Here is a 9,921-nt window from a genome sequence, read left to right on the forward strand (position 1 = left end):
TAAACTTTAAATATTGAACTTTTTTTATCACTCGACCATTAAATTTCTAACAATGTTAAAATAAAAATTGAAAAAAATTAAAAGTACAGTGAATGAATTAGGAGAGAGAGTAAAATTCAGTGAGTAAACGTGTGACATATTTTATTATTAAAATAAGCCACATAAGCATCCTGTTACCAAGTAATCGGTCGAGTGACAAAAAAGTTCAATGTCTAAAGTTTAGTGAATAAATTAAAAAAATTAAAAGTACGGTGAGTGAAATAAGATAGAGAGTAAAATTTAGTGAATAAACGTGTAATTTACGCCTTTATTAATTGTCCGTCTAGTCCAACAGAAAGGAAATGAACTTTGATAATAAATTTCAGTTTAATTTAATTTTTAAATTTTTATAATTTAAATTTAGAACAAATAATTTTAGTATTTAAAATTTTAAAAGTATATTATTATCTTTATTTTATTTTAATATTTTATATCTCTTGCAAAATAATTTATTTTTTAAGGAAATATAATAATTTTAAATATTTTTAATAATTAAAATTTTATTATTTTAATAGAACTTCATCTCTTCATATGTTATTATTTAGGGTAAAGTACACAAATTGTCCCCCGATTATAGAGTTTTATTTTGTTGAGTATCCCAACCATTAAAATTTACAAAATAATACCTGACCATAAGGAGTTGCTTTGTTGAGCCCCTGACTATTAAAAGTAACAAAATGATCACATGACCATTCTTATGTTCCAAAACCATCCTTTTCAATTAAAACAATTGCTGGATATTAACTTCTTGATTGTGATATGATAAAATTTGATTCTAGAATCTCAAATGATTATTATATCTTAGTCAGCTTGTTAACGTATAGCTCATATGAACTTCAATTTATAACAAAAAATGACGACTTTGGAACATATGATTAGTCGGATGATTGTTTTGTAACTTTTAATAGTCGAATAACTCAACAAAACCATTTTATAACTTCATCTAGTTGAAGGACCATTTTGTAACTTTTAATAGTTAAGAGACAACAAAACAACACCCCATAGACAAAGGATCATTTGTGTACTTTACTCTATTATTTAATACATTGATAATGCATAAAAATATACGGTATATGTGCATAAAATATTTATTTTAAAAAAATGAGATTAACTATCGGTACGATCCAATAGAATATTTCATAGACCATTGCTGCTTATGATCTAGATGTATAGAATGGTGAGAAATAAACACAAATTATATATATATATATATATATATATACCAACTGCTGAAAAATGTCATTGAAGAATGTAAAAATCCCGTAAACTAGAATAAGAATAATTAATTTGATGAAGAGCTATGCATTGTTCCTTTTGAAGAAAGATAAGGGAAGGAGTGAAGTTATCAAAGCCCTTTCTCTTTGTCGCGAAACAGTGGGAGAATATAGATGTAGATATATATTATAAGACGGTATTTCACATCTTTTTAACAACAATACGATTACTTGTTCAGAACATTGGTGAATCAGATGGGGAATAATTCACCAAATTCAGAATACCAAAAATTCTTGTTATCTTCATAGTAATCACGGCCATCCCCGCTGCCTCCGCTGTTTTCGTCGAATTCTTTGCCGCTATCCAATAAAGTCGGGTCGATCGAATCGTTGAGAAGAAGATTAATGAAGCCTTCCTCCATTATGCCCCCAACATTAACATTTATGTTATTTGGCTCCATGGGAACTGTCGTAGCATGAAGACTGGAAGTGAATAGTGACAGAATTCCCCATGCCCTCTTTGTAATCAGCCAAATTGGTTGAACTTCCTAGCTCCTTCCACTCTTGTTTGCCTTCTTCTTTGACGATCCCGACCGTCTCGGACGAACCCGTAGTCGTGCCGACGAACTCGGTATTGGGCACGGGACTCACTCCAAGGCCTGCAATGAGTGGTTCCGAGACAGTAAGAGTAGACGTAGGAGACTCAAGGGAGAAACCAGGAGGGTTAAACTGCTGACGTTGATGTGAACGAGAACGAATCTTTGATTCTCGAACCAATCGAGCTTCAGCTTCGAGCCGTGCACTTTCCCACTAAGCCATATGGCTAAAGTTGGCTGCGTTGTTGGATTGACCATCGGCAGTGGAGATTAAAGCATCGATTTTAGGCTTGTGAGTGATGGGATCGATCCCCATTTTAGCCAACCTTTTCTTAAGATGATTGTTCCAGTAGTTTTTGATTTCATTATCTGTTCTTTTTGGCAAGTGAGTGGCGATGGAAGACCACCTGATGACAAAAAGAACACCATAACATTAATCTCTACACAAAACCCTAGAAAATTTTCAATGTTTTACTCATCTAAAGACAAAAAAATAAATAAAATTTAGTTGTCAGAATGGTTCTTAAGCTTTTTTTAGGGCTTTGGCATGGAGCGATATAACTTAAATTTGGGAAAGGTTTGGTTTTAAAATAAATGCATACATAAATAAATTTGGAGTCACTATCGACCTTTGGGTTAGGTAGGTCGAATACCTTAAAATATCTTTCTAAAATAATTTTAAGAAAAATAATTTTAAAAGATAAAAAATGATCCACATTTAACCAGAAACTCATTTTAAAAAGGGTTCGGGAGTCGATTACGCGTGAGAAAGGATTAGCACCCCCACAACGCCCTAAATCGGTACCTAAGCGATTATACGTCATCTGAATGTTGAAATTGGCAAACTTGAATGCACATTTAAATTGTGATCATTTTTAAAAAAAATAAAAGGGGATATTATTTTGTACGAACAATCTTCGAAAATACCTTCATATTTAGTTAAGGGGGTGTTTTTATGGATTCCTCGTACAAAATAATATTACCCTAATTTTTAGATAAAAATTATATATATATAAACTTGAATATAAAAAGATGTTACTTTATATGGACAATCTTTGGGAACATGATCCTCATCAGTTAAGGCACATTTCCATGGATTCCCCATACGAAGTAACATTGCTTTAGCTTTTAAATAAAATACGTATATTAAATATATATATAAAAAAATCATTCGAATATAAAAGATATTTCAAAGTATCATAATAGTATTAACAAAGATTCGAAGGACCAAACAACATTACTAATAACCGACAAGAGCCAAAATAAGATATATTAAACAATGCAAGTGTTGGAAATAAAATATACCATAAATAATAGTAATGACTAAAATGAATAAAAAGACTAATATAGAATCCAAAGCATAAATCTCAAATTTATATATTGATACATATAAAGGACCTAAGTAAAAATCATGTAAAATCAATAAGCAAAAGTATAAACATCTAAGCAAACATAAATAAAAATTTACAAGGACTAAAATAAATATGAAGCAAAAAATAGTGATCAAAACAGAAAGATAGAGCTTTCATTAAATGACTTAAAGATGAAGTTACAAAGCTCAGGGGACCTAAGATGCGATTAAGCCACACACGAAAAAAATGCTCCCTAGTCTCTTGCTAAAAGACGACGTTTAGTGTAGAGTATATATATACACAAAAGATCGGCCTTTTGGCCCCTAAACCCTCATTTCCTCATTTTTTTCTCTCTCTAAAGAGAGATTTTCTTTTCTCTCTGCATTCTCTTACCCGATGAGGAGAGGTTGGCAGCCTCTGGTCACTAACCGTTGAAATTCTCCGCCGCTGTCCACGGCGCCCGGAGTTCGGAAAACAAACCCAAACAACCTTTTTTTACCCTAAACCCAAATCCAAACACCCCTATGCCTAAAGACCCCCAAAACATCCTAGATATATGGATATACCTTCGGTTTTTAAAGACTTCTCTTCTCTCTCTAGTGACGAGAATCGATTTCAGTGGTAAACTTCCCCTATTTTTCTCTTTTTGCTTTCTTTCTTTTTCGAAATGAGCTCTCTGTTTTTTTGTTGTTGTTACTCTCTATTTCTTTTTTAGACCGACCTTCCCCTCTTATCAGCTTTTCTTTTCGCCTTTATCTTAATTTCTTACGTGTTTATTTGGGACCGATTTGATTGTGGTATAGAGTAGGAATGATTTTTCTGAGTTTGGTGGTTGAAATCCCGATTTTCAATACTTATTTTATTTTTAAAATGGATTTAGGTTTTGGATTAGATATTTGACTGACAGGGTTGTCTTTTTTTGTCATTGTTTGGTATAAATTACTAGCAGCGACGACGTGGGATTCTCCGATGACGGTTTACGCGACAGGGATGCTAGAGGATAAGTGTGTGCCTCTCAAGCGTGGCAGATCTGACGGTCCACATTCGCTGATGGCGGCAGCTAAATCTTGTTTAGGGTTGAAACCCTAAAAGATAAACAATTTGGACCATCAGATCACTCCCATATCTGACGGTGGAGAGCTGTGTGGCACTAGGTCAATAAGAAGAAACCCTAATTGCTAGATTATCCATACGAGCCTATATTTGGGCTTCGGGTTACTGGGTTTGATTCTGGGCCTGGTGATGTAATTTGGACCCAGGTTTGTTAGGCCGATTGCTGCTTTGTAGTCTGTAAATAAAATTGTAATTATTTAATAATAATAATAATAATAATAATAAAAATAATAATATAAATATCGGGGTGAAAACCACTGTCTACAACTGCCCCTATTTGCTCATTTTTGTGTAAACAAGAACAGGGCAAAGACGAAGAGACAAAGAGTTTTCGTCCAATCGACTTTATTCTTTGAAATCTGATGAGAGATCTGTTCCACTATTTCTCCAGGGCAAATCAGATTGCCAAACATTGACTTATTCCACTGTTCTTCAGGGAAAATTGAATTGAACTTGATTTGCTTCGCGGCTCTTTAGGAAGGCCAAATATGAAAGAAGAAGAATCTGCTCCGCTACTCTTTAGGGAAGACCAGACTCGAGAAAAATTGTGATCCACTTCACTACTCTTTAGGGAAGATTGAATCGAACTTGATTTACTTAGCTGCTATTCAAGAAGACCAAATATGAAAGAAGAAGAATCTGCTTCACTACTCTTTAGGGGAGATAAGACTCGAGAAAAATTTTGATCCACTCGCTGCTCTTCAGGGAAGATTGAATCAAACTTGATTTGCTTCGTTGCTCTTCAGGAAGACCAAATCTGAAGGATTAGAATCTGATAGAATCTTTGAAAATCAATTTCTCTTGTAACCATCCAATATGGGAATCTGCCTTGGTTCGAGTGTCATTTGAACATCCCTCTTTTAGGGATTTTGATTTAGTTACTCCTATCTTGAATTTTCCATATCTTCAACCTTCAGCTTTCTTTTGGGAAACCTGTAGATACTTAATTACATTTTTCATCATGTATTTATGAATGTCATGATCCTATTTATGCCTAAAATGTGTGCAATGATGCAACTTTAGTGTACTTTCTTTTTCGAAGAGGAACCCTCTCTCGTTGGCCGTCTTGTAACTCGGTTTCATCTTGGGCACAAAAAACACGACTGGTTCACCTCAGCTGACAATCTTGATCCCATATTCTTTTGTCAGACATGATCTTGGTTTTCTTCCCTCTTGAAACTTGTCATTATCCATGACCAACTAATCGGTTAGTGAAAATTATTTTGGGTCATCCTCAAATGGCTGAAACTTTCTATGTAGTCCAAGGTTTTAGATTCATATATCTCATCATCATGCAAACTTACAGATTAAAACCATAGTCATCTTCAGAACACCTACACTTTTCCAAAACTTTTTGCACAATAATACACAATGATCTTAAGTACTTCAAGTTAAACTACATGTTTTTAATTTTCAAAGTAAGATACTTGCAAAAAAGGGAGTTAACAAGGAAATACCTCTTTTTATTTATATAAATGTAAAGAGTTTTTGAGTGACTACATGATAAACTTTTAACTGGAAAGATTGTAAAAGGAAATGAAGTAGGCATCCTAAAATATCAATATTACAAATGATTTTGAAGTGACACGCCGCAGAGTGACTAAAGTGTAGCTTCTATTAAAAGAATCTCAAGAGTTGTGATAAAGCGTAAGGATGTGAAGTTCTTTCTAGAATGCCAAATCTCCAGATGTTGGATGCCATCAACTAGTATTGACTCTTATATGCACTTAATTTCTTTCCTTGTTGCTCTAATCGAGACTCTTTAATCTTCAATCCTAACACTGATCACCACTTGATGTTGTTACCCAACCCAGGAACCTTTTAATCTTTACAATGAATCTAGGACCTCCATCAAGCATGAATCCTAAATTTGAATGACACTCAAGTCGCCCTTTGTGGGTTTTCAACTTGACACCTCATTTGGTTTCAAGACATCATTTTCGGATTTTTCATCTTGAAGCCTCATTTTATTTATTTTCCTTCTTTTATTTTTTCCTTTGTTCTCATTTTTCCATTTTTCTTTTTCTTTTTCTTTTCTTCAGACAAAATATCTCTTAACCGTATTGGAGTTCACTGGGTAGGATAATTCCTGCCCATCCATCTCAGTAAGAACCAGGGCTCCTTTAGAAAAGGCTTTCTTCACAACATAAGGTCATTCCTAGTTTGGCATTAATTTTCCTCGGAAGTCCTTTTGAATAGGTAGGATTCTTATAAGCACAAGATATCCTTCATGGAACTCTCAGAGGCAAACTTTCTTATTGTGTGCTCGTATCATGTGCTTCTGGTACATCTGACCATGACAAATAGCTTTCAATCTCTTTTCTTTAATCAAATTCAATTGGTCATAACTGGCTTGTACCCATTCTACCTCATCTAGCTTCACCTCTGACAAAACTCGAAGTGAGGGAATTTCTACCTCAATGGGTAGGAAAACTTCCATCCCATAGGCTAAAGAAAATAGAGTTGCCCCAGTCAACGTCCGCACTAAATTTTGATAAGCCAACAGAGCAAATAACAATTTCTCATGCCAGTCCTTATCAGTTTCAGTCATCTTCTTTATAAGTCTCCTGATGTTCTTATTAGCCGCCTCTATTACCCCATTCATATTCGAGCGATAAGTGGTGGAATTATGATACTTTATTTTGAACTGCTTACAACTGGGTTCATCATCTTATTGTTTAATTCAATACATTGTCAGAGATAATCCTATCGGGTAAGCTATATCGATAGATGATTTATTTTTTAGGAATTTACAGACTGTTGACGAGTGACGTTTGCATAGGAAGTTGCTTCTACCCATTTGGTAAAGTAATGTATCGCTACCAAAATGAAGAGATTGCCATTTAAAGCCTTGGGTGAAATTTTTCCAATAACATCCATGCCCTCATAGAGAATGGTCACGATGCTGTCATTGCGTGCAACAGATGAGGAGGGGTATGTATCATGTTTCTATAAATATGACACTTGTGACATTTTCAGGCATAATTGATACAATCAGTTTTCATGGTTAACCAATAATACCCAAATCTCATAATTTGTCTAGCTATTGCATATCCATTGGCATGGGTACCACATACTCCTTCATACACTTCTTCGAGAATTATTTTAGCTTCTTTGGTGTCCACCCACCTCAATAGGACATGATATAGGCTTTTCTTGTATAGGATCTCACCATCGAGCACATTCCCTGATTTCATTCTTCTAATAGTTCTCTTTTCATTCTTGGTCCCTTGTTCAGGATAACTCTGATATATGATGTATTGCAAGATATCATAATACCAGGGGTTTCCATCTTCTTATTTTTCCTCAATGTTAAAGCAATGGGTTAGATACTCATAATCCTGTATATCGATGGGCATCATATTCGAGTGCTCGTCTACCTTAAATGTTACTGCCAAAGTGGCCAAGGCATCTGCCATTGATTTTCTTCTCTGGGGAGGTAATTGAAGGTTACTTCTTCAAATTATTTGATAAGTTCCATGACCAATTTACAATATTCTACAAGCTTGGGATCTTTTTCCTCCCATTCTCCCCTGAGTTGGTAAATTACTAGAGCTGAATCCCCATATACCTTGAGTATTTTTACCTTACGTTCGATGGCAGCTCCAAGACCCAGACATAAGCCTCATACTCAGCCATGTTGTTTGTGTAATCAAAATTGAGCCGACTGGTGAAAGGATAATGCTCTCCATTTGATGAGACCAAAATTGCCCCAATCCTATGCCCTAAGGCATTTGAAGCATCATCAAAGTTTAGCTCCCAATGTTTACTGGTGGATGTAATTACTTCTTCCATTGAAATAGCCATTACGTCTTCGTCTGGGACATCAAAGCTCAACAGCTCATATTCTTGAGAATCCCTACTTGCAATAAATTCTGCTATGGTGCTCCCCTTAAACACTTTTTAGCTTACATACTGGATATCAAACTTTGACAACATGATCTGCCCACGAACTAATCTTCCGGATAGTGCAGGTATACCCATCATATACTTTAAAGGATCGAGTCTGGATATAAGCCAAGTGGTGTGATATAGCATATACTGCTTGAGCCTTCAGGTAGCCCATACAAAAGCACAACACAATTTTTTTATTGGCAAGTATCTGGCCTCGTATTTAGTGAACTTCTTACTGAGATAGTAAATAGGCCTCTCTTTCTTCTCAGTTTGGTCATGTTAACCAAATAAACACCCCTATTGAGTTTTCATAAATTGAAAAGTAAAAAATTAAGGGGTTGCTCAAGATGGGTGGTATTAAAATTGGGGTATTTGACAAATATCGCTTAACTGCTTCAAAAGATTATTGGCAATCATCACTCCACGCCCCTGAGTTATTTTTTGTGAAGGAGCCAAAAAATGGGATCACATTTCTCAGTCAACTGTGAGATAAATCGAGCTATATAATTCAGTCTCCCCAAGAATCCTCGAACCTCTTTTTGTGTTCATAGGGGTGGTAAATCTTGAATGGCTTTGACTTTATATAGATCTATTTCAATTCCTTTTTTGCTCACTACAAACCTTAATAGCTTCCCTGATGTCACCCCAAAGGTACACTTACTTGGGTCAAGCTTCAGCTGATATTTCCTTAGCCTTTGAAAAAGCTTTCTTAAATTCTCGACGTGTTCTTCCTCTTTCTTAGCTTTGACAATCATATCATCGACATAAACTTTTATTTTCTTTATGCATCATGTCGTGAAATAATGTTACCATCCATGATATGTCGTTCATACGTTCTTCAACCCAAACGACGTTACTTTATAGCAAAGCGTTCCTCACATAGTGAGAAACGTTGTTTTTTCCATATCTTTAAGGTGCATTTTAATTTAATTGTAGCCGGAGAAACCATCCATGAATGAGAATAAGTAATTTCCAGCAGTGATATCCACTAAGGTGTCTATGCGTGGTAAAGGAAAACTATCCTTCGGACTGGGTCTATTGAGATCTCTGTAGTCAACACACATATGGACTTTCCCATCCTTTTTTGTAATGGGACAATATTTTCCACCCACTCAGGTTACTTGGCCACTTTAAGAAACCCAGCATCAAATTTCTTCTTCACTTCTTCTTTAACTTTTAGTAGCATCTCGGGTCTAATCATTTTCAACTTTTGTTGCACAGGCTTACATTCAGGCTTTATCGACAATCTGTGTACCACCAACTCTGTATCCAAACCTAGCATGTCTTCAAATGACCAAGCAAATACGTCTTTGTATTCTTGAAGCAATTTAATCAAACTCTGTCGTTCTTCATTAGATAGAGTAATGCCAATCTTTACTTCTTTCTTATCCTCATCTGACCCCAAATTTAAGATCCTAGTAGGCTTCTCATGAGGCAGAATCTGCTTATCATCTCTTTCCACCATTTTTAGTAGCTTAGAAGGTAAGTCATATCCCTCCCCATCATCACAATCCTTGACTTCCCCTTAACATATAGGCATATCGAAATCAATTTTTGGGTCAGTGTCATCAGCATTCATGTTATTGATATCTGAGGTCCTGAAAGAATAACGAACGAGAGTATATATACATATAGTCATACGGGATAATCTTATCCCATATCAAGATAAATAGAAAGAAATAATACATACATATAACATAGAATGAAGAAAAA

General features: G+C 35.0%; 1 pseudogene; it reads right to left on the reverse strand.

Annotated features, from left to right (window-relative positions):
• Nucleotides 1–1,290: 1,290 nt before the first annotated feature.
• LOC120176200 lies at nt 1,291–9,673 on the reverse strand (annotated as a pseudogene).
• Between the last annotated feature and the right edge of the window lie 248 nt (nt 9,674–9,921).

This window comes from Hibiscus syriacus, unplaced genomic scaffold (assembly GCF_006381635.1).
Source record: "Hibiscus syriacus cultivar Baekdansim isolate YM2019G1 unplaced genomic scaffold, ASM638163v2 tig00112231_pilon, whole genome shotgun sequence".
NCBI classification, from domain to species: domain Eukaryota; kingdom Viridiplantae; phylum Streptophyta; class Magnoliopsida; order Malvales; family Malvaceae; genus Hibiscus; species Hibiscus syriacus.